Source organism: Rhinoraja longicauda, chromosome 20, assembly GCF_053455715.1.
Source record: "Rhinoraja longicauda isolate Sanriku21f chromosome 20, sRhiLon1.1, whole genome shotgun sequence".
In the NCBI taxonomy this organism is placed as follows: domain Eukaryota; kingdom Metazoa; phylum Chordata; class Chondrichthyes; order Rajiformes; family Arhynchobatidae; genus Rhinoraja; species Rhinoraja longicauda.
Window position 1 is genome coordinate 9842383 of NC_135972.1, and position 25697 is coordinate 9868079.

The following is a 25697-nucleotide window of genomic DNA, read 5'->3' on the forward strand; positions in this document are numbered from 1 at the left end:
CTAGTATAAACTGTCCCCCTCTTACCAAACAGCTATGCCCTCTAGTGTTGCACATTTCCACACTAGGAACCAGGTTGTGTCCACCCTATCTATGCCTCTCATCTATATACCAAAACTCTTGTTTGTTTGTTTGTTTGTTCCTGAACTACAGCCAAAATGGTACATGATAGCGCGACAATGTTAGGCCCACCTTACTCACCGCCGTCCCTTTGGTGCTAATGGAAGCAGTTTCATTGAAATCGGTGTTATATTTTAAAAGTTATTCACATTTTAAAGTTTAAATCTATTTCCTAGGGAGGGAGGGGGGAAGGAGGGAGGGGGAAGGGTGGAGGGGGCGGAGGGAGGGGGGAGGAGGGAGGATAAGGTGGGTGGAGGGAGGGGGGAAGGGGTGGGGGAAGGGGGGTGAGAGGGTTGGAGTGGGAGGGAGGGGAATGGGGAGAAGGAAGGAGGGGGGAGGGGAGGAGGGAGGGAGGAGGAGGAGGAGAGGGGGAAGGGGGATGGGGGGAAGGGGTGGGGGGGAGGGGAGGAGGCAGGGAATGGAGGGGGGAGGGGGAAGGGGGGGAGGAGAGGGTGCTGCACCAATACAGGAGAGGTTTGGGCCCATCGGGTCCACTTGGTCTAGTCATTTTATATACTTCTATCAAATCTCTCTGGAACCTTCGCTAATAAAACAATCCAAGCCTGTCCAACCTCTCCCTGGAGCTAATACCCTCTAATCCAGGCAGCATTTTGATAAGCCTCCTCTGCACTGTCTCCAAACCCTGCAAGTCTTTCCTGTAATTGGGTGACCAGGATTCCACCACTTTGTGTCTATCTTCAGGGTAAACCAGCATCTGCCGTTTCCTTCTTACACAAAGAAATATTTTAGACAGCCACAAAAATGCTGGAGTAAATGCTGTTTACTCACACATTACGTGTCCACCTTCGGTGTAAACCAGCATCTGCAGTTCCTTCCGACACGGAGAAATATTACACCAGAGTACATCTCATTATGTGGTGGCAGGGTGGCCCATCGGTAGAGCAGCTGCCTCACAGCGCCAGAGACCCAGGTTCGACCCGATCCACGGGTGCTCTCTGTACAGATTGTGTACGTTCTCCCCATGACCTGCGTGGGTTTTGATCCAAGATTTTCGGTTATCCTCCCACACTCCAAAGACGTACAGGTTTGTACGCTAATTGGCTTGGCGTAAATGTCAATTGTCCCCAGTGTGTGTAGGATAGTGTTAGTGTGCGGGGATCGCCGGTCGATGCGGACTCGGGGGGTCGAGGGGCCTGTTTCCGCGCTGTATCTTTAAACCAAACTAAACTACACACCTGAGAACAAGAGATAAACATAATATTTTGCTGCTTGTTTAGTGAACCTGAGTAACACTTGTTTGTTTCCGCCACAATCTACTGTCGGAGAGAACAGCATCGGGCTTCTTCTACTCATTTCTCAGTTACAGGAGCAGGTGGCTGCCACTATTAGGTAAAAGAGGGGGTGAGAGTGAAGGCATTTCACTTAGCAAATGTGATGCTGTGAAACGGTGGCGCAGCGGTAGAGTTGCTGCTTTACAGCGAATGCAGCGCCGGAGACTCGGGTTCGATCCTGACTACGGGTGCTGTACTGTACGGAGTTTGTACGTTCTCCCCGTGACCTGCGTGGGTTTTCTCCGAGATCTTCGGTTTCCTCCCACACTCCAAAGACGTACAGGTTTGTAGGTTAATTGGCTGGGCAAATGGAAAAATTGTCCCCAGTGTGTGTAGGATAGTGTTAATGTGCGGGGATCACTGGGCGGCGCGGACCCGGTGGGCCGAAGGGCCTGTTTCTGCGCTGTATCTCTAAATCTAAAATCTAAAAGAAAAGAGCATTGAAAAGAAGTATAACCCTGGTCTCCCTGCTCCCTACTAGTGCACTGTTGAATTGGTTCATTGTTGGTTAGAATTGCATAATTAAATCAATTTTCTGCAACCAGGGAACATTTTGAACTTGAATATTTAAGTGGTGCGCAGGATTCTTCAGGACCGTGGAAGCCTTGACTTTATTCACACGAATGAGAGGGATGTTGACAGGCTCAAGGCTGCATGCTGCTTGAATTCTGCACAGTCATTAAGTGCAACGGTCCATTAATTAATGGGTAGGAAGGAAGGAAGTGCAAGTGCTGGTTTAAACCGAAGATTGGCACAAAATGCCGGAGTAACACGGCGGGCCAGACAGCATCTCTGGAGAGAAGGAATGGATGAGACAACTTCTCCAGACTGATAGCCTTCGTCATCTGTCTGAGGAAGGGTCCCGACCCAAAACATCACCCGTTCCTTCTCTCCGGAGATGCTGCCTGTCCAATTTTGTCTTTGTCATGCATAAAATAATCATCCAATGATTGAGAATGATCAGCCATGATCACATTGAATGGCAGTGCTGGCTCGAAGGGCCGAATGGCCTCCTCCTGCACCTATTGTCTATTGTCTATTGTCTATCATTCAGCTGGCTCCAATGAAAAACAATGCTTTTTCCCTCAATCCCACTCTAAGAATGACACAAAGTGCTGGAGTAACTCAGTGGGTCAGTATTAATTGACCAATGACCCTGGCTGAGTTCAAAATGCTTATTTAAACTGAGTGTCAATTCGGGATCTGAGTCGGTACGTCTTTCTTAGATTGGCAAACCATTTACCAAATGCTACTGTGTACTCCATAGTTCTGGGGCAGCACAATGGTGCAGCAGTAGAGCTGCTGCCTCACAGCGCCAGAGATCCGGGTTCGATCCTGACTACGGGTGCTGTCTGTACGGAGTTTGTACTTTCTCGCTGTGACCGCGTGGGTTTCCTCCGGGTGCTCTGGTTTCCTATCACACTCAAAGATGTGCACGTTTGTAGGTTAATTGGCTTTGATAACATTGTAAGTTATCCCAGGTGTGTAGGACAGTGTTAGTGTACGGGGTGATCGCAGGTTGGCACGGACTCGGTGGGCCAAAGGGCCTGTTTCCACACTGTATCTCTCAAGACCTATAAATAAATTATTTTGAAGGAAAGCATGCAAGCATCACAGGACAAGTGAGAACAACCCAACAAGGTGAAGGGAATAGAATATAGACACAAAGTGCTGGAGTAACTCAGCGGGTCAGGCAGCATCTCTGGAGAGAAATGGGTGACGTTTCGGGTCGGGACCCTTCTTCAGACTGAAAGAAGATTGTGTTGGTAGGCTAGGGGAAATGAAGTGGACTAAAGCTTGCTTGAAGTTAAGTCCATGGTCAGTATCTCTGCTAGGCTTGTACACACTGGAATTTAGAAGGATGAGAGGAGATCTTATCGAAACGTATAAGATTATTAAGGGGTTGGGCACGTTAGAGGCAGGAAACATGTTCCCAATGTTGGGGGAGTCCAGAACCAGGGGCCACAGTTTAAGAATAAGGGGTGGGCCATTTAGAACTGAGATGAGGAAAAACTTTTTTCAGTCAGAGAGTTGTAAATCTGTGGAATTCACTGCCTCAGAAGGCAGTGGAGGCCAATTCTCTGAATGCATTCAAGAGAGAGCTAGATAGAGCTCTTAAGGATAGCGGAGTCAGGGGGTATGGGGAGAAGGCAGGAACGGGGTACTGATTGAGAATGATCAGCCATGATCACATTGAATGGCGGTGCTGGCTCGAAGGGCCGAATGGCCTCCTCCTGCACCTATTGTCTATTGTCTATTGTTATCTTCCACCACCACAACTGCAGGCCGCCACCACCCTCTCTTGTAAAAGTCTTGCCCCACACGTCTCCATTATGCTTCCACCTCTCACCTTATTTTTTTAATGTTAAGATTTAAACATTCAACATAGAATAATTTGGAATTAAAATAAATAAAAAGCAAGGCACTCTTGCTGAGCCAATGTGTGACTGGTGCTTGTGAGTCTCAGAGGTGAGACTACAGGCTTTGGAGTTTAGACCTTACCTTATAGATACATCGTGGAGACAGGCCCTTCAGCCCACCCAGTCCGCGCCGACCAGCGATCACTAGGATTATCCTGCACACTAGGGACAATTTCCAGACGTCAATTAACCTACAAACCTACAGTTGTGGTGGTGGAAGATAACAATAGCTTTGCTCAAGATTCCAGCATCTACTGACCCTTGTGTCTCCATCCGAATTTCATTACCTGTAGGTTACAATAGACAATAGACAATAGGTGCAGGAGTAGGCCATCCGGCCCTTCGAGCCAGCACCACCATTCAATGTGATCATGACTGATCATTCTCAATCAGTACCCGTTCCTGCCTTCTCCCCATACCCCCTGACTCCGCTTTGGAGTGTGGAAGGAAACCGGAGCACCCAAAGACGTATAGGTATGTAGGTTACTTGGCTTGGTAAATGTAAAAATTGTCCCTAGTGTGTGTAGGATAGTTTTAATATGTGGGGATCGCTTGTCGGTGTGGACCCGGTGGGCCGAAGGGCCTGTTTCTGCACTGTATCCCTAAACACCCGGAGAAACCCCGCGCGGTCACGAGGAGAACGTACAAACTCCGTACTGACAGCTCCCGTAGTCAGGATCGAACCTGGGTCTCTGGCTCTGTGAGGCAGCAGCTCTACCGCTGCACCACCGTGCTGTCCCAATGCACAGATAACTTTACCCATCCCAAAACTGTAGAGAGCTGACCTCAAACTACTTCCCAAGGACAGGCGATGTTAATACTGAGCTCTTAATCTGGATCAGGCCATCTGCCAAACAGGATGTAGCCCCAGCTCTTAAAGGAGCTGTGCATTAGTTGGTCAAAATACAAAGCGCTGGAGCAACTCAGCGGGTCAGGCAGCCATTCCCCCTCTGCATTTCACTCCTTATTTCTTTATATGACACGCTTTATTCTCCTGTGCATCTGCTTTGCCTTTGTCATTTATTCCACCCACCAGCTAAACACCCTGCCCCCCCCCCACCTCCCCCCCCCCCCCCCTCTCACCTGTCGCTACTTTCCACCTATTACTGGGAAACAAGGAACAGTAGATGCTGCTTTACACAAAAGGACTCAAAGTGCTGGAGGCACTCAGTGGGCCAGGCAGCCTCTCTAGAGAACAGGACTAGATGACGTTAGAAGAACATATTGGAAGTCTGAAGAAGGGTTCCGACCCGAAAAGTTACCTATCCAAGTTCTTCGCAGATGCTGCCTGACCTGCTGAGTTACTCTAGCACTTTATGTCCTCCCACTCATCACTGGTAGGTTTAACTCCACCTCCACCCCCACCTGCGTTGTCCTTTTGAGTTCTTCCAACATCAGTTTGAATGGATGAATGAACACTTTAGTGTCACATGTGACAAGTCAGGGTGAAATTCTTTGCTTACATACCTTGCCCAGGTACGCAAATAGTCGCCACACAAAGGGCGCTGGCAAAGTTACAAAGTACCCCCCCGTGTCAGGCCCCCCTTTGTTCTCCCCTATTGTCCCCATTGTCCATTGTTCTTCCCCCTCCCTCACGGTGTCCCCCCACGCCGGGTCCTCCTTTGTTCCTTCCCTCGCCAGCGGCGTCCTCACTCCGGTGTAGTCCGTCCTCATCCGTCGGCCGGCGCCACAATCAACCGCCTCACCGACCTCTCCACTAACGCCACCGGGTCCTCTACGGCCGTCTCCTTGGCGCTGACCCAGGCTCCGTAGATCCAGGCTCCGTCAACCAAGGGCTCCACAGACCCCTGGCTCCGTCAACTGTGGGCATCGACAGCTGTGGGCACTGCCGACCATTGGCCATGGGCTCCGACAGCCGTGGGCACCACCGACAACCGGCCCCGGGCTCCATCTGCCCTGGTAACCGCTGACCATTGGCCGCAAATTCCATCAGCCGTGGGCACCGCCGACCACCGGCCCCCGGCTCCATCAGCTGTGGGCACCGCCGACCACTGGCCCCGGGCTCCGACTCACCTCTGGCCTCGGCCACTGCCGAGACATCTCGGCATTTGCCACAGCGACCCGCTGGTGAAGAAGGGTCCCACTCGAAACGTCGCCTGTCCATCCCCTCCACAGATACTGCCTGACACGCTGAGTTGCTCCAGCACTTTGTTTTTTTGGGGGTTTGATATGGCTCTTGATAACCTTTTGGATTTTGCCATGGTTTCGTCTCACTGGCAAGATTGGTCACCTCACATTCAGTGCCGGGTGAGCGGAGGTTTTGTTCAGCTCGTTTTGGAAAACTGAAGCCATTAAACACTGGTTCTCACCACTATGTGATAATGAAGAACCATTGAACCATCGAACACCATGGACTAAGGAATGGTTAATGGAGTTTAATACAGTGAAGTGTGAGGTGTTACATTTTGGGAGGTCTAACCATGGCAGGAGCTACACAGCGAATAGCTCGGTTCAGAGGAGTGTTGTGGAGCAGAGGGATCGAGGATTGCAGGTACAGAGTCCCTTGGAAGTGGCATCACAGGTCGATAGGGTGGTCAAGAAGGCTTTCGGCACTTTGGCCTTCATCAGTAATAGCACTGAGTACAGAAGTTGGGAGATCATGTTACATTTGTACAAGACATTGGTTGGGGCCACATTTTGAGTAGTATGTTCCGTTTTGCTCACCCTGTTATACTCAAAATGGCGGCACTGCCCTAGCAGCTGCCGCTCACCTGCGGTCCATTTGTCTTTGTGTTTTTGTTGTTTTTTTTTTTGTCTTAATTGTAGTTGTGATGTGGTGTTTTTGTGTTTGTGTACTATGTGTGTATGTGGGGGGGAGGGGGAAACTAACACTGTAAATATGTGTCCCTTCAGAACGGAGACCCGACCTTTGTTTTCTGGGCCGTGTCTCCGTTCCTGCTGCGGCCTACCATCGGCCCAACTCCTGGAGCTGTCGGCCTCCAGGGCTCTGGTTCGCAGAGCCCGCGGATCGGACTTACCACCACCGGAGCCGGCCGTCTTCGGAGGCTGCGGGAGCAGCTGCGACTCGCCTTAGGCTCGGGCCGCGTGGATGCCGACATCGGGAGCTCCGGCAGCGGCAGCGTGTTCGCCCGCCCCGGATCGCGGGGCATGGGGCGCGGACATTTCACCGTCCGGCGCAGCCTAGGATGGCCGCGGGATATTTCTCTGCTGGGCGGGGGCTTCAATGTCGGGAGCCACGACCGCCCCGACGTGCAACAACAGCGGCAGCAGCGTGTTCGCCCGCCCCGGATCGGACTTATCATCGGCGGAGCCGGCCGTCTTCGGAGGCTGCGGGAGCGGCTGCGACGCGACGCGCCTTGGGCTCGGCCCGCTGTGGACCGTCCGGTGCGGCCTGCAACCACAACAACCTGACTGCGGGCGAGGACAGCGGGAGAAGGGAAAGACATTGTGGCCTTCCATCACAGTGAGGAGAGAGAGGACTGGAGGAGACTCACTGTGATGGATGTTTCTTTGATGGATGTTTCTTTTTTTGTGTGTTTTTGGGGTTGGGTGGTTTGAGTGCCTGTTTGATGCTTTTATTGTTGGACTGTGTTTTGGGGGGTTTTTGGGGTTGGGTAATTTTGGGTGCCTGTTTAGTGCTTTTATTGTTGGACTGTGGGTGATTGAATTAACATTTTGTTCAAGATGGCCGCGCCGTTGTGTTTTGGCTGCCTGCCACTGTATGTTTCTTTTTTTTCCTGGTCAGATGTGCAGCACTTTGGTCAACGTGGGTTGTTTTTAAATGTGCTATACAAATAAATTGACTTGACTTGACTTGACTTATACAAAATATGTTGTTAATCTGGAAAGGGTGTGGATGATGTTGCCAGGACCCGAGGGCCTGAGCTATAGGGAGAGGTTGAGCAGGCTGGGACTTTATTCCTTGGAGCACAGGAAGATGAAGGGTGAATGGGTGATCCTACTCAATGAATGGGCGGGGGGGTGGCGGGGGGGGTGGGGGGGAGGGGGGTGGCGGGGGGGGTGGGGGAAACCTTTCTCTTTTAGGTCTCTTCCTCACGGCGCGGGGTGCGGCTCGGCCGCGGGGCCTAACATCGCCTGGTGCGGCTCGGCCGCTGGACTTAATAGTGCCCGGTGCGGCTCGGCCGCGGGAATTTACATCGCTGGTGCGGCTCGGCCGCTGGACTTAACAGTGCCCGGTGCGGATCGGCCGCGGGGCCTAACATCGCCCGGTGCGGCTCGGCGCGGGGCTTAACATCGCCTGGTGCAGCTCAGCCGCGGGACTTTTCATCGCTGGTGCGGCTCGGCCGCGTGACTTAACATCGCCTGGTGCGGCTCGGCCGCTGGACTTAACATCGCCCGGTGCGGCTCGGCCGTGGGACTTAGCTGCGCAAGGCTCGGTCGCGGGGCGTTCCATCGCCCGGCTTGGTCGCGAGACGTTTCAGCGCCCGGTGCGTCTCGGCCGCGGGGACTTCCACCCCCTTGCGGGGACTGTGCGGGTCGGTCGGGGACGAGCTGTCTGTCCGTGGGCGTGGGGAAGAGAGTGGAAGTTTTGTTGCCTCCATCACAGTGAGGGGGTGTTTGGAGTCACTGTGATGGACGTTTGTGTTGGGGCCATGTGTCTTGTGTTCTTTTTTGTGTGACTGCTATGTAGTTTCTTTCGGTACCTTGGTACCGAATGACAAATAAAGCTCTGTTGTTGAACTGTTATTGAGGTGTATAAGATCATGAGAGGAATAGACAGGGTAAATGTTGGGAACTTGGTGCTCACACTTACACAACAGTATTTTAACTCACAAAACAAGGAAGAAAACTACTTTCAGTCTAAAGAAGGCTCTCCACCCGAAAAACGTCCCCCATTCCATCTCTCCATAGACGCTGCCTCTCCCGCTGAGTTACTCCAGCATTTTAGACAATAGGCAATAGACAATAGACAATAGGTGCAGGAGTAGGCCATTCGCCCCTTCGAGCCAGCATCACCATTCGATGTATAAGAAAATAACTGCAGATGCTGGTACAAATCGAAGGTATTTATTCACTAAATCCTGGAGTAACTCCACCATTCGATGTGATCATGGCTGATCATTCTCAATCAGTATCCTGCTCCTGCCTTCTCCCCATACCCCCTGACTCCACTATCCTTAACAGCTCTATCTAGCTCTCTCTTTTGTGTCTATTTTCGGTTTAAACCAGCATCTGCAGTTCCTTCCTACTCAAGAAACCTACTTTCTCTAAATTGGCAATGGAACCGAGTATTCGCCGGGATTGCCGTAATTCACCGACAGGACTTCAAGATCAGCCTCATCTCCATCTCATCTGCTCCTTCATTTGAACACCTGGCTTGTAAACTCTCTGGCCACACACAATTAGTCATGGCAGTCGTCTACCGCCCTCCCAAACCACACCCATCATTCCTTTCTGACTTCTCCGACTTTCTGACCCAGTTCTGTTCTCTCTCCCCCTCAATCCTCCTCCTCGGTGATTTCAACATCCACATGGACTCCACCGACTCCACAATAACTGCTGACTTCACTGAAATACTCAACTGCTTTAACCTCACTCAACATGTCAATTTTCCCACCCATAACCGTGGGCACATTCTGGACCTTGTCTGCTCCACTGGACTAAATCTACACCACCTCTCTGGCTCCGACCCCACCCTCTCTGATCACTTAGCCATCACCATGTCCGTCAACATTCCCACCCCAGCTCCAAGGCAAAAACGCAAAATCAACTTCCGTAAGCTGAACTCTGTTTCACCTACCTCGCTCTCATCCTCCCTCTCTGAAAAAATGTCTGCCTCTCCCTTCGTTGACCTCCACAGCCCCTCTGACCCCACTGACTACTACAACCACACTCTCTCACCTGCCTCGACCAGCTTGCACCTATAAAAACCAAAACAGTTTCCTTCACCCACTCTGCTCCCTGGTTTACCCCTGAACTCCGCGTGATGAAAACTCATGCCCGCCAAATTGAAAGACTCCGTAACAAAACAGGTCTCACAATTCACTCCCAAGCCTACAAAGACCACCTGCAGCACTACAAAGATGCCCTCTCCCGCGCCCACTCCACCTACTACTCTCAAATAATTCACTCTGGCTCCGGAAACCCAAAAGCACTCTTCTCTACAATAAACAAACTCCTCAGCCCCCTGGACATCATCTCCCATTCATTCACAGTCGACAAATGCACCTCTTTCCTTTCATTCTTCCAAAGCAAAATAGACAACATCTACAGCACCTTAACCACCAACGCACCTGCTCCCCTCAAACCACCTGCTCCCCCTTATCCTGTCAACCCCTGTCTCAGTTCTCCCCAGTCTCCACCACCGACCTCTCTGACCTCTTCACAGGAATGAAAACTGCCACCTGCTCTCTGGACCCCATCCCCTCCAGTTTTGTCAAGGCCTGCCTTCCTGCTCTCTCTCCACTTATCACTGCAACAATAAACTCCTCCCTGTCCACTGGCATCGTCCCGCCATCCCTCAAAATCGCTGCTGTCACCCCTATTCTGAAAAAACCTGGACTCAACCCTGACACCCCAAACAACTTCAGACCAATCTCCAACCTACTCTTTCTGTCCAAAGTTTTGGAACGTGCTGTAGCTTCTCAACTCAAACATCACCTCTCTACCAATAACCTGTATGAAACATTCCAATCCGGATTCCGCTCCAACCACTGTACTGAAACTGCACTCCTCAAAATCACCAACGACCTTTTCCTCTCCTCTGACGCTGGCAACCTCAACATTCTCATCCTACTCGACCTCAGCGTCGCCTTTGACACCATAAATCACTCCATCCTCCTCACCCGACTTGAAACCACCTTTAACATCACCGGCACAGCCCTATCCTGGATCAAATCATACCTCTCCGACAGGCACCACCAGTTCATCTCCATTAATAACTGCAAATCCCCCACCGCTCCCCTCCCCCAAGGTGTCCCCCAAGGTTCAGTTCTCGGCCCCCTCCTCTTCATCCTGTACCTGTTCCCCCTTGGTCAATTAATCCGCCGTCATGGTCTCAAGTTCCATTGCTTCGCCGATGATATCCAGCTCCTCATCTCCACCAACTCAATCTCCACCACCACACACTCTACCCTGACAAACTGCATCACTGAAATAAAATCTTGGCTTCAATTCAATTTCCTCAAACTCAACTGCAACAAATCTGAAATCATCATAATTGGACCAAAAACGCTCACCAAATCCACCCACAACTTCACCCTCAATATTGATGGTTTCCCAGTATCCACCTCCCCTCACATCCGGAATCTTGGAATCATCTTTGATCAAACCCTCTCCTTCGACAAACACATCAAACACATCACCAAGACAGCCTTCTTCCACCTCAAAAACATCGCACGTCTCCGTCCATCCCTCTCCTCCACAGCTGCAGAAACCCTCATCCACGCCTTCATCACCTCCCGTCTGGACTACTGCAACAGCCTCCTCTATGGTTCACCCTCAAAAATCATCAATAAACTCCAATACATCCAAAACTCCGCTGCCCGTCTACTCACCCACTCCCCGATCCGTGACCATACCACCCCCGTCCTTTACAAGCTCCACTGGCTCCCCATCCCCCAGAGAATCCAGTACAAAATCCTCCTCATGACCCTCCATAACCTGGCCCCATCCTACCTGACTGACCTCCTCCACAGACACACTCCCACCCGCACCCTCCGCTCTGCTGCTGCCAACCTCCTGTCCCCCCCCATCCGGACCAAACTCAGATCCTGGGGGGACAGGGCTTTCTCCATCGCTGCTCCCACGCTCTGGAACTCACTACCTCAAACCATCAGAGACTCCTCCTCACGCACCACATTCAAAACATCACTGAAGTCTCACCTGTTCAGCACTGCCTTCAACCACTGAAGGTCACCTCACCTTCTTTTTCCTTCTCTGTTCGTTTACTTATTTATCTATTTCTTTTCTTTTCTATGTTTTAGTAAACCCTGTAAAGCGTCTTTGAGTGTTTAGAAAAGCGCTATATAAATGTAATGCATTATTATTATTATTATTATTATTATTATTATTATTCCCACGGCAACCACCAGATGGCGCTACCGGATAGGGCTGTGGTCCTCGTCTCACATTAACCTCTGAACAAGAGCCTTTGAAGTACAGATTCTGAAGAAATGTCAGTCTTTTAGAAGGTAAGTCAAAGGAAATCCATGCATGGGCTGTCAAAGTACGGTGAGGTGCATACAAAATTCCCCTGTGATCACTGTGTCAGCTCTCCCTACTTATCAGGCTCTGCAATGTCACACCGAATTAATGTCATGATCACTTGCTTTGTAATCCCCTTTCAACCTTGTCTTGTCCTATCTCAGTGATCAGCTTGATATCCCCTCTCATCGGGCGACTCTTTGTGTACAGACTCAGTGTGGTCTACTATCCGACGCTCTAATACTTAGTATGATCGTGCCTTATAGAAACATAGAAACATAGAAAATAGGTGCAGGAAGAGGCCATTCGACCCTTCGAGCCAGCACCGCCATTCATTGTGATCACGGCTGATCGTCCACAATCACTAACCCGTGCCTGCCTTCTCCCCATACCCCTGGATTCTGCTAGCCCCAAGAGCTCTATCTAACTCTCTTTTAAATTCATCCAGTGAATTGGCCCCCACTGCCTTCTGTGGCAGAGAATTCCACAAATTCACAACTCTCTGGGTGTAAAAGTTTTTTTCTCATCTCAGTTTTAAATGGGCTCCCCTTTATTCTTAGACTGTGGCCCCTGGTTCTGGACTCCCCCAACATTGGGACCATTGTTCCTGCATCTAGCTTGTCCAGTCCTTTTATAATTTTATATGTTTCTATAAGATCCCCTCTCATCCTTCTAAATTCCAGTGGATACAAGCCCGGTCTTTCTAATCTTTCCTCATATGACAATCCCGCCATCCCGGGGATTAACCTCGTGAACCTATGCTGCACTGCCTCAATATCAAGGATGTCTTTCCTCAAATTAGGAGACTAAAACTGCACACAATACTCCAGATGTGGTCTCACCAGTGCGCTGTACAACTGCAGAAGGACTCGTCCCCCTGCAGGACCTATACATCAGGAGGTGCAGATCCAGAGCAAGCAAGATCATGAGGGACCCCTGCCACCCCAGTAACGGACTGTTCCAGATGCTACGATCAGGCAAACGCCTCCGCTGTCACGCTGTGAAAACAGAGAGGATGAGACGGAGTTTCTTCCCACAGGCCATCAGGACTGTCAACTTGTATAACTCCAGAGACTAAATTTTTGTCTACACTATTTATTTTTAGTAACTTATTAACTTATTATATGCTGTAACTGTAATTCTTTTTTGTGCACAATCCGCAGGCATTGCCACTTTCATTTCACTGCACATCGTGTATGTGTATGTGACAAATAAATTTGACTTGACTTTACTCCTATACTCAAATCGTCTCATTATGAAGGCCAACATGCCATTAGCTTTCTTCACTGCCTGCTGTACCTGCATGTTTACTTTCAGTGACTGGTGTACTAGGACACCCAGGTCTCGCTGCACTTCCCCCTCACCTAACCTGACACTATCGAGATAATAATCTGCCTCCTTGTTTTTGCTACCAAAGTAGATAACCTCACATTTATCTACATTATACTGCATCTGCCATGCATCTGCCCACTCACTCAACCTGTCCAAGTCACCCTGCAACCTCCGAGCATCCTCTTCGCAGTTCACACTGCCACCCAGCTTTGTGTCATCTGCTAATTTGCTAGTGTTACTTTTAATTCCATCATCTAAATCATTAATATATATATATAGTAAACAGTTGCGGCCCCAGCAACGAGCCTTGCGGCACTCCACTCGCCATTGCCTGCCATTCTGACAGGGACCCGTTTATTCCCACTCTTTGTTTCCTGTCTGTCAACCAATTCTCTATCCATGCCAATACCCAACTCCCAATACCAGGTGCTCTAATTGTGCCCACTAATCTCCTGTGTGGGACCTTACCAAAGGCTTTCTGAAAGTCCAGATACACTACATCCACTGGCTCTCCTTCATCCATTTTACTTGTCACATCCTCAAAAAAATCCAGAAGATTAGTCAAGCATGATTTCCCCTTCATAAATCCATGCCAACTTGGACCAATCCTTTTACTGCTATCCAAATACGCCTTTATTACCTCTTTAATAATTGACTCCAGCATCTTCCCCACCACCGATGTCAGGCTAACTGGTCTATAATTCCACGTTTTCTCTCTCTCGCTCCTTTCTTGAAAAGTGGGATTACACTAGCTACCCTCCAATCCACAGGAACTGATCCTGAATCTATAGAACATTGGAAATGATCACCAATGCATCCAAGCTTTTTACAGCCACCTCTTTGAATATCCTGGGATGCAGACCATCAGGCCCTGAGGATTTATCAGCCTTCAGTCCCATCAGTCTACCAATACTATTTTTTGCCTAATGCAAATTTCGTTCAGTTGCTCTGTCTCCCTAGATCCTTTGTCCTCGAGTACATCTGGGAGATTGTGTCTTCCTTAGTGAAGACAGAACCAAAGTACCTGTTCAACTCTTCTGCTATTTCCTTGTTCCCCATAATAATTTCACCTGTTTCTGTCTTCAAGGGACCCACATTTGTCTTTACTAATCTTTTTTTCTTAACATACCTAAAGAAGCTTTTACTATCCTTCTTTATATTCTTGGCTAGCTTACCCTCGTACTTCATCTTTTCACCCTGTATTGCCCTTTTTTGTTACCTTCTGATGTCCTTTGAAAGTTTCCCAATCCTCAGGCTTCCCGCTACTCTTTGCTATGTTACACACCTTTTCTTTTAATTTTATACTGTCCCCAACTTCCCTTGTCAGCCACGGTTGCCTCTTACTCCCCCTAGAATCTTTCTTCCTCTTTGAAATGAAATGATCCTGCATCTTCTGGATTATGCCCAGAAATTCCTGCCATTGCTGTTCCACCATCATTCCTGCTAGGATCCTTTTCCAATCGACCTTGGCCAGCTCCTCTCTTATGTCCCCTTTGTTCAACTGCAACACTGACACTTCTGATTTAACCTTCTCCCTCTCAAATTGCAGATTTAAACTTATCATATTATGGTCACTACCTCCTAGCGGTTCCTTTACCTTGAGTTCCCTTATTAAATCTGGTTCATTAGACAACACTAAATCCAGAATTGCCTTCTCTCTGGTAGGCTCCAATACAAGCTGCTCTAAGAATCCATCTTGGAGGAATTCTACAAACGAACCTGATTTTCCCAGTCTACCTGCACATTGAAATCTCCCATAACCACAGTGGCATTACCTTTGTGGCATGCCATTTGTAACTCCTGCTGCAACTTGCACCCTATATCCAGGCTACTGTTTGGGGGCCTGTAGATAACTCCCATTAGTGGCTTACCTTTACAATTCCTCAATGCCATCCACAGCGACTCTACATCGTCAGTCCCTATGTCACCCCTCGCAGGGGACTGAATTTCATCCCTCACCAACAGAGCTACCCCACCTCCTTATGTATGAAGAGAGAAACAGAATGCTGGAGTAACTCAGCGGGACTGGCAGCATGTCTGGAGAGAAGGAATGGGTGGCATTTCGGGTCGAGCGAGACCCTTCTTCAGGCCGAAAGTCAGGGGAGAGGGAGACGCAGATAATGGAAGGTCAAAGTGTGTAAACGAGACATCAAAGGGGACGAAGTTCAAGGAAAACGTAGAATAGATCATTGTTAGCTCAGGGAAAGCTGACAACGATGCACACAAAGATGAAATTTAATCAGGAAGATAGACTGGTCGGACAACTAGGACGGGGAGGGATGGAGAGAGAGGGAAAGCAAGGGTTATTTTTGCCTGCCTTCCCGAAGCAGACAGTCTCTGCTGAAACTCAATGTCAACTCCATTCAACAGTGTCTGATTCGATTTGTTTCACAAGCAAAGAAGAAAATTGGGTGGCATTGTAGCGTAGCGGTAGAGACCCAGGTTCGACCCTGACAGCAGGTGCTGTCTGTACGGAGATTGTACGTACTCCCCTTAATATGCGTGGGTCTTCTCCAGGTGCACCGGTTTCCTCCCACATTCCATAGACGTACAGGTTGGTAGGTTAATTGGGCGTACAGGTTCATAGGTTAATTGGGCGTACATGTTTGTAGGTTAATTGGGCGTACATGTTTGTAGGTTAATTGGGCGTACATGTTTGTAGGTTAATTGGCTTTGGTTAAAGAAAATGGTAAATTGGCCTTGGTGTGTGTAGGATAGTGCTAAGTGTGCACAGGGATCGCTGGTCGGCGCGGACTCAGTGGGCCGAAGGGCCTGTTTCCGCGCTGTATCTCTAAACGAAAAAACTAAACCAAGCAACAAATGGTGACATCTTTCGGCTTCCATGCACCTTCTCTTGTACCTGATCCTGGTATCTCCAATGATTTCATTATCCCTTTTCCCTCCCTCCCGATGTGATGTCTTGGCATAGTACACCTTGATGTTCAATTTGAGAAGCACCACAATGACGTTAAGGTGCTCTCTCTCTCTCCCCTCAATGGATAAGCACGCGTCTCGTGATTTGTTTACAGTGCGTTACTGGAGGGCAGAATGCCCTCAAACAGCAGGGCCACAGTTCTCGTCAGTCAGCATTAGGCTTTGCCGCTGAACAAAAATAACTGTGATGTCCATGACAGGCTGGGTGCGATCCTGTCGGTCAGGCACAAATTAAACATGGACTTTCTGTCTGTGCTAATGAAGGATAGCGCTTGGCAGCGATGGAACTGAGGGGAAACCAGTTCAGCGCTGAAGTGCGAACCAGATTAGCTTATATTTTGAATGGTAAAAACATAAAAACATAGAAAAATAGGTGCAGGTGTAGGCCATTTGGCCCTTTGAGCCAGCACCGCCATTCAATATGATCTTGGCTGATCATGTGAAATCAGTACCCCATTCCTGCTTTTTCCCCATATCCCTTGATTCCTTTAGCCCGAAGCTAAATCTAACTCACTCTTGAAGATAAAAGCAGCTGTGATTCAAGATGGCCACAGCCATCTTTGTGAGTGCAGCCGTTTGTGTTGGAAGGTCGTGGGGGGTGGGGTGGGGGGTGGGGTGGGGGGCCCGTGGTCGGCGAGACCCCGCCCGAAGGCTCGTCGGTCAGTGGGACTGGGAGGGAGCTGCTGGAGGAGTCGGGCGCGGGGAGCAAGGGGTGGTAGGGAGGGTGAACCAGGGTAATGCCTCCAACACCTTCAAAGTCGGCTGCAGGAGGCGCCCCCGGGACACGAGGATGGCCGGGAGAGGAGAGGGACGATGGTTCGCGGGAACTGCTCCAGTACATCGAGCACGTGGGTCAACCGCAGGAGATGCAACACCTGTCCCTTTACCTGCCTGCTCAACTCCATCCAAGGACCCAAACAGTCTTTCCAGGTGAGACAGATGTTCACCTGCACCTCCTCCAACCTCATCTATTGTATCCACTGCTCTAGATGTCAACTTCTTTACTTCGGCGAAACCAAGCGCAGGCTCGGCGATCGTTTCGCTCAACACCTTCGCTCAGTCCGCCTTAACCAACTTGATCTCCCGGTGGCTGAGCACTTCAACTCCCCCACCCACTCCCAGTCTGACCTTTCTGTCATGGGCCTCCTCCAGTGCCATAGTGAGGCCCACTGGAAATTAGAGGAACAGCACCTCATATTCCGCTTGGGCAGCTTGCAACCCAGTGGTATGAACATTGACTTCTCCAACTTCAGATAGCTCCTCTGTCCCTCTCTTCCCCTCCCCCTTCCCAGTTCTCCCTCTATCTTCCTGTCTCCACCTATATCCTTCCTTTGACCCGCCCCCCTGACATCAGTCTGAAGAAGGGTCTCGACCCCAAATGTCACCCATTCCTTCTCTCCTGAGATGCTGCCTGACCTGCTGAGTTACTCCAGCATTTTGTGAATAAATACCTTCGATTTGTACCAGCATCTGCAGTTATTTTCTTACACAAGAATTATACAACGATTGAACTTGAACAGTTACCTCAAGACAATGTCATTTGTAATACAAGTGTGTTGGGTCTCTGTTTTCAGGCCTTGTGTAAGATATGTCAAGAGTCAAGAGTATTTTATTGTCACAGGTTGCATATTGTCACATATTGTCACCCTTTGGTGTTCCAAGAAATAAGCTGCATTAGGTTCACTGTCAACACCACATTAGTGTTTTTGCAGCAATGTTCGATCCCTTGGTGAGGCAGTTGAAGATGCTTTAGCTTATTGTCGTTTAGTTTAGAGATAGAGCGTGGAAAGTTGTCTTTCAGTCCACCGTGTCCGCGCCGACCAGCGATCCCCGCACACTAACACTATCCTACACACTTGGAGGGGCAATTTACAATCATAACCGAAGCCAATGAGCCGACAAACCTGCGCGTCTTTGGAGTGTGGGAGGAAACCGGAGCACCCGGAGAAAACCCACGCAGGTCACGGGGAGAAGGTACAAATTCCTTTCAGACAGCGCCCGCGGTCAGGATCGAACCCGGGTCTCTGGGGCCCGGTTCAAGGCAGCAACTCCGCCGCTGCGCCAGCGCGCCGCTCTTTCATTCTCCTGCATTGTGCAGCAATTCTACCAAATTGTTAATATTGAGGATTAAATGCGACTTGGTGGCACAGTGAGGTGAGATTGTGATCCTGCCATTTTCCCAGCTGAGGGGTTAATAGGACAAGACCCCCACACCGCACATCAACAGACGGGGCCATTAGCAGAAGCCACTTATTTTCTGACAGACAGGAACAGCGGCAGATGTATCACGCTGGGTATGCTGCAGAAACCCTTGAACTAGCTGCACTGCAATGCTGGAAGTGGCTTTGTTACAATTCAGGCAACGGAATGGTTTGCAAGAGTCAGAGAACGACCATGATGTTTCCACTAGTGGGAGAGTCTAGGACTAGAGGTCATAGCCTCAGAATTAAAGGACGTTCCTTTAGGAAGGAGATGAAGAGGAGTTTCTCTAGTCAAAGAGTGGTGAATCTGTGCAATTCTTTGCCACAGATTGATATATTCATGATTATTAGAGGTATCAGGGGTTATGGGGAGAAGGCAGGAGAATGGGGTTAGGAGGGAGAGATGGATCAGCCATGATTGAATGGTGGAGTAGACTTGATGGGCCAAATGGCCTAATTCTGCTCCTATCACATGACCTAATGACATTTGTTTAGTTGCCAGTTCCGTAACCCCCCCCCCCTCACCTTAAACCCATGTCCTCTGGTTCTTGTTATCGCAACGTTTAAAGAACATTTGGATAGGTACATGGATAGGACAGGTGAAAGAGAGGGGAAGATTTAATTGGACCCGGACGGGCAACTTTTTCATACAGAAGGTGGTGGGTATATGGAACGAGTTGAGGCAGGGACTGTACAACATTTAAAAGGCATTTGGACAGGTACATGGATAGGGGGTGTTGTAGAGGGAATATGTGCTAAATGCTGGCAGGTTGGACTAGTGTAGATGAGGTGTGTAGTAAGGAACTGCAGGTGCTGGTTTACACCAGAGATAGACACAAAAGCTGGAGTAACTCAGCAGGACAAGCAGCATCTCCAGAGAGAAGGAATGGGTGACGTTTCGGGTCGAGACGTTTCAGGTCTGAAGAAGGGTCTCGACCTGAAACGTCACCCATTCCTTCTCTCCAGAGGCGCTGCCTGTCCCGCTGAGTTACTCCTGAATTTTGAGTCTATCTTCAGTGTAGTTGGGGCATGTTGGTCGCCACGGGCGAGTTGGGCCGAAGGGACTTTTTCCAGACTGTACGATTCTATGACTCTTTATTTCTCATTTATTTGGATAGTTTTGCACAATAATGGCCATGTGAGGAAAATATATGGAAAACAAGGGGAGATCAGTAGGGATCGCTAACAAGCTGTCAAGTGGAGACGCATAAAGATAGCTTAGAGAGACAGCACAACTGACTGCTCAGGCTGTTTGATGAGAAATCAAGGTCGAGGGTCAAGACCTTCATGCCAACAAATCTGAAAGAAGTGGACAGAGGGGCAGCTCATTAGTAAGCAGCAAGTCACATTTAAGTTCAGAGAGCGTGGAAAGGAAAAAGCTGACTGAAGTGGTGTCCTGAAGGAAAAGCAATCGGCCAGGAGGTGATGCAGGGAGTCTTGACTCCAAAGTGGTGAGATCTGGCGAGACCGGAATGTAAAGTTGATACCATCTCGGCAGTTCACCTCGCTTCTAATGTAAGAGCATCAGTTTATTTTATCTGCAAAACAGTTTACACCAACAGGAACTACGTTTATGGTGAGTGGGGGGGGGGGATAAATTTAACAGGAACCCGAGGGGTAGCTTTTTCACACAGAGGGTGGTGGGTGTATGGAACGAGCTGCTGGAGGAGGTAGTTGAGGCAGGTACATTTAGCAGGTAGGTGGATAGGACAGGTTTGGAGGGATCTGGGCCATTCCTATCCATGTACCTGCCCAAATGTCTATTAAATGTTGTGATGGCACCTGCCTCAACAACCTCCTCGGACAGCTTGTTCCATACACCCACCACCCCCTGTGTGAAAAAGATGCCCCTCGGGATCCTATAAAATGTTTCCCCCTGCACCTTGAACCTTTGCTTTCTGGTTCCTGATTCCCTTACTCTGGGTAAGATACTCTGTGCATTCCCCCCATCTATTCCCCTCCTGATCTTATACACCTCTATAAGATGACTCTGCAGCCTCCTGTGTTCCATGGAGTAGAGTCCGAGCCTGCTCAATCTCTCCCCATCGCTCAGGCCATCAAGTCCTGACAATATCCTTGTCAATCTCTTCTGCACTCTTTCCAGCTTAACGTCATCTTTCCTATAACAGGTTGTCCGAAACTGAACACAACATTATTATTATTATTGTATTGTCATATATTTGAACGTTTCTAATTGTTTTAAGTATTTTCTTGATATGTATTCATATCAATAATCAATACCTTGATAGTGAAAGGCCTGGATAGAATGGATGAGGAGAGGATGTTCCCACTAGTGGGAGAGTCTAGGACCAGAGGGCACAGCCTCAGAATAAAAGGACATAGAAACATAGAAAAATAGGAAATATGTGCAGGAGTAGGCCGTTCGGCCCATCAAGGCAGCACCGCCATTCAATATGATCATGGCTGATCATCCAAAATCAGTATCCCGTTTCTGATTTCTCCCAATATCCCTAAATTCCGTTAGCCCTAAGAGCTATATCTAACTCTCTCTTGAATTAATAGCTATATCTAACTCTCTCTTGAATACATAGGTTTAGAAAAGAGATAAGGAGAAATTTCTACAGTCAGGGTGAGCTGAATCTGTGGAATTCTTTGTCGCAGATGGCTGTGGAGGCCAAGTCATTGGGTATTCTTAAGGCAGAGATTGACTGATACTTGGTCGGTGAGGTTGTCAAGGGTTATGGGGAGAAGGCAGGAGATGGAAAGATAGGTCAGCCTTGATTGAATGGAGGAGTGGACTCGATGGGCCGAATGGCCTAATTCTGCTCCTGTGACTTATGAGTTGATCTGAGGGCTCTTCCATTCCGTGGGCTTCTTGCCTGTTGGAATTTCTACCAACGATTGTATCCCAACATCCCTTTAACACCACGCTCTGGAATCAAACAGCTGAGACAACTTCCATTTCATTTGCTGTGCTGTTTCCCATTGGGGAAAGGAAATCTGCCTGGATAATGTGGGAACTCTGCTCTAATCCCAATTTTCCACAGAGTCCTGTAGCTTCAATGCCCTGTTTTAATTTCTCAGAAGACTGCTGACTAAGCAGCTTTCCATCAGCCAATACAATACAATACAATACAATATATCTTTATTGTCATTGTACAGGGGTACAACGAGATTGGGAATGCACCTCCCATACGATGCAATAATTTAATTAGCTAGTCAGTATTAATTTAACAACCCAATGAAACAAATTGTAACAGTTTTAAAACAGAATAAAGTGCAAGTAGGTCTGTGCCGGTTCACTGTGCGATGTGACCATCTGGCTCAGCAGGACCGGTTCATAGCAGCTATGGCCCTGGGGATGAAGCTGTTCCTGAGTCTGGAGGAGCGGGCGTAGAAGGCCTTGTATCATCTGCCCGATGGTAGAAGTTCAAACAGACTGTTGGAGGGGTGTGAAGAGTCTTTGTGGATGCTGGTGGCTTTTCTGAGGCATCGTGTGTTGTAGATGCCCTCCAAGGCTGGTAGCTGTGTTCCGATGGTCCTCTGAGCTCTATGGACTACCCGCTGAAGAGCTTTCCTCTCTGCCTCCGTGCAGCTGAGGTACCACACAGGGATGCCATGTGTTAGGATGCTCTCTATGGTGCAGCGGTAGAAAGTCGTCAGCAGCTGTTGGGGTAGACTAGACTTCTTCAGTGTTCTTAGGTCGTTGCTGTGCCTTCTTGACCAGCGCAGCAGTGTTATTGGACCATGTTAGGTCCTCCGAAATGTGAGTGCCCAGAAACGAAGCTGGACACTCTCTCCACACTGTCCCCATTGATAAAGATCGGGGCATATTCCCCGTTGTGTGACCTACGGACGTTGATGATCAGCTCCTTGGTCTTGGTGGTATTTAGGGACAGGTTGTTATCAGAGCACCAGTCCGCCAGGTTCTGCACCTCCGCTCTGTATTTTGTTTCATCACCGTTGGTGATCAGCCCGATCACCGTTGTGTCGTCTGCAAACTTGACAATGGTGTTGGTGTCGAATGCAGGAACACAGTCGTGTGTGAAGAGGGAGTAGAGCATGGGGCTCAGAACACAGCCCTGTGGTATGCCGGTACTCAGGGTGATAGTGGAGGACAGGTGCGGGGCCCATTCTCACTGCCTGCGGTCGCTCCAGCAGGAAATCCAGGATCCAGTCGCATAACGACGAGCTGATGCCTAGCTGGTGGAGTTTGGTGATGAGCTTTTTTAATCAAAAATATTTATTCAAATATTAAAATAATATATACAATACAATAAAACCAAAACAGAACCCACCACCAGAGTATTATACAAACAAATATACCTATTGAAACTATTATACAATTATGTTACAATCCCCATCCAGGATACATCCAATCCCCCGCGGTGCCCAGCGGTCCCGGAAATCCTCCAGGGCGCCCGTGGACAGCGCGTAGTCCCTCTCCAACACCACCCGGGCACGGACGTAACCCCAGAAAAGGAGCAGGCAGCAGGCTCGGGCAGAGCCCTCTTCCGCCTGGCGCCGTGAGTCGTGGATGGCCAGCTTGGCCTGGCCCAGGAGCAACCCAACCAGGACATCTTCGGCCCTACCCTCTCCCCTACGCACAGGGTGTCCAAAGATGAGGATGGTGGGTGAAAAATGCAGCCAAAAAGCAAGGAGCAGCCCCTTTAGATATTGGAACAGGGGCTGCAACCTCACACACTGCATGTACACGTGGTACACAGACTCTTCCAACCCGCAAAAGTGGCAGGCGGCTGGCGAGTCTGTGAACCGCGCGAGGAACAGGTTGCAGGGGACTCCTCGGTGCAATATCTTCCACCCCAGGTCCCCGATGGAGAGGGGCAGAATCCCTGTGTAGAGGGACCCCCACCGCGGGGCCCCCTCGCGACCGGAAGGCAACACCGACCGCCACTTAGTGTCCGGACGGTGGACCAGGGCGAGGAAGTGCAGGGTGTGGAGGAGGAGCCCGTACAGGACACGCCTCCCTGCGTCTCGGAGGGAGATGAAGGGTGTCGAGGAAATGCGACTCATGTTGTGTGGGACCGGCTCCCGGGAAGGATTACGGCGCCTGGGTCCGACGAGTACTTCCGGTTGAGCAGGGGTTTGCTCAGCCGCAGGTGCTCCACACATTTGAGCCTCTCCGACACCCAGCGGGGCAGGACAAGGGCCGGCTGCTCTCACGCCTGGGCCACCGCCCTCCGTCAGCGGAGGGGGGGGCCCGGTCGACAGCAACCAGGTTCCAGACTCTCAGCAAGTCCCGGTAGAAGCCGGGCATTCCCAGCAGGATAGCACGGCTGACGCCCACCATCGGGATCCGCGTACCTGCTTGAAGGCAGCGGCCCCGTTGGAAAAAGTGCGTCGCCAGCACGTGCCACCTGGGAGGACGCTCCGAGTACAGGTATCTCTGCAGAGTCCTGAGGCGGAGAGCCGCCAACTGTGTGCGAATGCACACCAGCGACTGCCCGCCCTCCTCAATCGGGAGACTCAGGACCGCTGCAGAGACCCAGTGCTTTCCGTTGCCCCAGAAGAAGTCCACCAACTTCTTCTGGATGATCCCAGCAAAAGTGGCTGATGGGACCAATGTGGTCAATCTGTACCAGAGCAGGGAAGCCACGAGTTGGTTAATGACCAACACCCTGCCCCGGTAGGAAAGCACGCTGAGGAGACCTGACCAGCGCCCAAGCCGGGCGACGACTTTCAACTCCAGCTCCTGCCAGTTCGCCAGCCAGGTCTCCACGACGGGACTCAGGTAGACTCCCAAGTAAAGGAGGCGCGTGGTGCTCCACGTGAAAAACCGCATCTCCTCAGGGAGGGAGTCCACCTGCCATGGACCCACCAAGAGTCCGGAACATTTCCCCCAATTGATCCTTGCAGAGGAGGCGGCCGAGAAGACTCGTTGGCACTCGCGCATCCTCTGCAGATCAGCGGGGTCAGTGACCATGAGGAGCACGTCATCGGCATAGACTGAGAGGACCACCTCCATATCTGGCTCGCGTAGAACCAAGCCCGTCAACCTCCTCCGAAGCAGACTAAGGAATGGCTCCACGCAGATGGCGTACAGTTGGCCTGACATGGGGCAGCCCTGACGTACTCCTCTGCGGAAGGGAATGGGGGCCGTCAAGGATCCGTTGACCTTGACGAGGCACTCCGCAGTGGCGTATAGAAGTCGGATCCGGGCCACAAAGTGCGGTCCGAACCCAAACGCCCGCAGAGTCCTCACCAGATACTCGTGATCCACCCTGTCGAAAGCCTTCTCCTGGTCAAGGGAGAGAAAGGCAGTGGGTACACCGGTCTCCTGAGCCAGGTAGACCAGGTCCCGGACCAGATGGATATTGTCCTGGATGGACCGGCCCGGGACTGTGTAAGACTGGTCAGGGTGGATCACTTGGGCCAGCACTGGGCCCAGACGGTTGGCCATTGCCTTAGCAAAGACCTTGTAATCGGTACAGAGGAGGGAGACCGGGCGCCAGTTCTTTAGTAGGCGGAGATCACCCTTCTTGTGCAGAAGGACCACTACAGCCCTCCGCCAAGACAGGGGCATCTCCCCGGTCGCCAGGCTCTCCCGCAGGACCATGGTGTAGTCCTCCCCCAGTGCGGAGGAACTCTGCTGTCAGGCCGTCCAGGCCAGGGGATTTGCCCCCTTGAATCTGATGGAGGGCCGCGGTCAGTTCGTCTAGTGTCAGGGGGGCGTCCAGACGCTCGGCACCCTCCGGGTCGACCGTGGTTAGACCTTCCCACAGATCACTGCACTCGTCCACGCCGGAGCTATCCGGTGAAAACAAGGTCCCATAAAAGGAACGAACCGCCGCGTTGATGTCTTCTGGTTCGGTGACGGGGGAGTCATCGTCAGCGAGCAGCTCCACTAACTGCTGACGGACTCCCCGCCACTTCTCCAGCGAGTAGAAGAAGGGTGAACCGCGGTCCAAATCGTGGAGCATTTGGATCCGCGACCTCACGTACGCGCCTCGGGATTGCTGTAACTGCAGCTCCTTCAGCGCGTCCTTCTTCTCCTGGTATTCCCTCCAGAGGGTCGGGTCCCCACCGGTCTGACTTAGACGCGAATCCAAATCGAGCAGCTCACTCCCGAGCTGTCTGACCTTGGAATCGCGTCTCTTGGTAGACCCCCTAGTGTACTCCTGACAGAAACGCCGGATGTGGGCCTTGCCCACGTCCCACCATAGCCGCAGGGAGTGAAATCCTCCCCTCTTCCCCTTCCAAGTGGTCCAGAACCTCACAAACGAGTCCCGGAAGCGGCGATCCTCCAGCAGCCGGTTGTTAAAGTGCCAGT

The 25697-nt window shown here is 50.5% G+C and overlaps 1 long non-coding RNA gene across 1 annotated transcript; it reads left to right on the forward strand.

Moving 5' to 3' along the window:
• Window positions 1–5666: 5666 nt before the first annotated feature.
• Window positions 5667–13188, forward strand: LOC144603553 (uncharacterized). Its single transcript, XR_013548638.1, has 3 exons — window positions 5667–6098; window positions 11867–11965; window positions 12781–13188. It is a non-coding gene; the product is annotated as an uncharacterized LOC144603553 (long non-coding RNA).
• Window positions 13189–25697: the final 12509 nt, after the last annotated feature.